The 1,806-nt window shown below is 42.7% G+C and overlaps 1 protein-coding gene across 9 annotated transcripts in view; it reads right to left on the reverse strand.

Annotated features, from left to right (window-relative positions):
* The window catches only part of LOC122561777 (thymidine phosphorylase), a 69,168-nt gene that overhangs the window by 18,618 nt on the left and 48,744 nt on the right, over positions 1-1,806 (reverse strand). The window lies entirely within an intron of this gene.

Below are 1,806 nucleotides of genomic sequence, written 5' to 3' on the forward strand. Positions count from 1 at the left end.
CTTACTAACTGTACCTCTTATGCTCGCATCCAAATAATTTATGTAAATGACAAAAAGTAGAGGGCCCAGCACCAATCCTTGTGGCACTCCACTGGTCACAGACCTCCAGTCTGAAAAACAACCCTCCACCACCACCCTCTGTCTTTTACCTTTGAGCCAGTTCTGTATCCAAATGGCTCGTTCTTTCTGTAGCAAGGTTACATCTCATGGAATAATCAGTCTCCCATGGGAACCTTGTCGAAAGCCTTCCTGAAGTCCATATAGATCACATCTACCGTTCTGCCCTCATCAATCTTCTGTTACTTCTTCAAAAAACTCAATCCCAGGTTCATGAGACATGATTTCCCACGCACAAAGCCATGTTGACAATCCCAAATCTGTCCTTGCCTTTCCAAATACATGTTCATCCTGTCCCTCAGGATTCCTTCCAACAACTTGCCTACCACCGAGGTCAGGCTCACTGGTCTATAGTTCCCTGGCTTGTCTTTACTGCCCTTCTTAAACAGTGGCACCACGTTAGCCAACCTCCAGTCTTCCGGCACCTCATCTGTGACTATCGATGATACTAATATCTCAGCAAGAGGCTCAGCAATCACTTCTCTAGCTTCCCACAGAGTTCTCGGGTACACCTGATCAGGTCCTGGGGATTTATCCACCTTTATCCGTTTCAAGACATCCAGCACTTCCTCCTCTGTAATCTGGACATTTTGCTAAATGTCACCATCTATTTCCCTACAGTCTATATCTTCCATATCCTTTTCCACAGTAAATACTGATGCAAAATATTCATTTAGTATCTCCCCCATTTTCTGTGGCTCCACACAAAGGCTGCCTTGCTGATCTTTGAGGGGCCCTATTCTCTCCCGAGTTACCCTTTTGTCCTTAATATATTTCTAAAAACCCTTTGGATTCTCCTTAATTCTATTTGCCAAAGCTATCACATAGATCACATCTATTGCTCTGCCCTCATCAATCTTCTTTGTTACTTCTTTAAAAAACTCATGTCCCCGTTTTGCCCTCCTGATTTCCCTCTTAAGTATACTCCTACTGCCTTTATACTCTAAGGATTCACTCTATCCTGTCTATACCTGACATATATATGTCCTTTTTCTTAACCAAACCCTCAATTTCTTTAGTCATCCAGCATTCCGTATACCTACCAGCCTTTCCTTTCACCCTGACAGGAATATACTTTCTCTGGATTCTTGTTACCTCATTACTGAAGGCTTCCCATTTTCCAGCTGTCCCTTTACCTGCGAACATCTGCCTCCAATCAGCTTTTGAAAGTTCTTGCCTATTACCGTCAAAATTGGCCTTTCTCTGATTTAGAACTTCAACTTTTAGATCTGGTCTATCCTTTTCCATCACTATTTTAAATCTAATAGAATTATGGTCACTGGCCCCAAAGTGCTCCCCCAATGACACCTCAGTCACCTGCCCTGCCTTAAGAAATTCCTCTCCATCTAAACCTTTAACACTATGGCAGTCCCAGTCGATATTTGGAAACTTAAAATCCCCTACCATAACCACCCTATTATTCTTAGAGATAGCTAAGATCTTCTTACAAGTTTATTTCTCAATTTCCCTCTGACTATTGGGGGGTCTATAATACAATCCCAACAAGGTGATCATCCCTTTCTTATTTCTCAGTTCCACCCAAATAACTTCCCTGGATGTATTTCCGGGAATATCCTCCCTCAGCACAGCTGTAATGCTAACCTTTATCAAAAATGCCACTCCCCCTCCTCTCTTGCCTCCCTTTCTATCCTTCCTGTAGCATTTGTATCCTGGAATATTAAGCTGCCA

Source organism: Chiloscyllium plagiosum, chromosome 23, assembly GCF_004010195.1.
Source record: "Chiloscyllium plagiosum isolate BGI_BamShark_2017 chromosome 23, ASM401019v2, whole genome shotgun sequence".
Lineage (NCBI taxonomy): Eukaryota > Metazoa > Chordata > Chondrichthyes > Orectolobiformes > Hemiscylliidae > Chiloscyllium > Chiloscyllium plagiosum.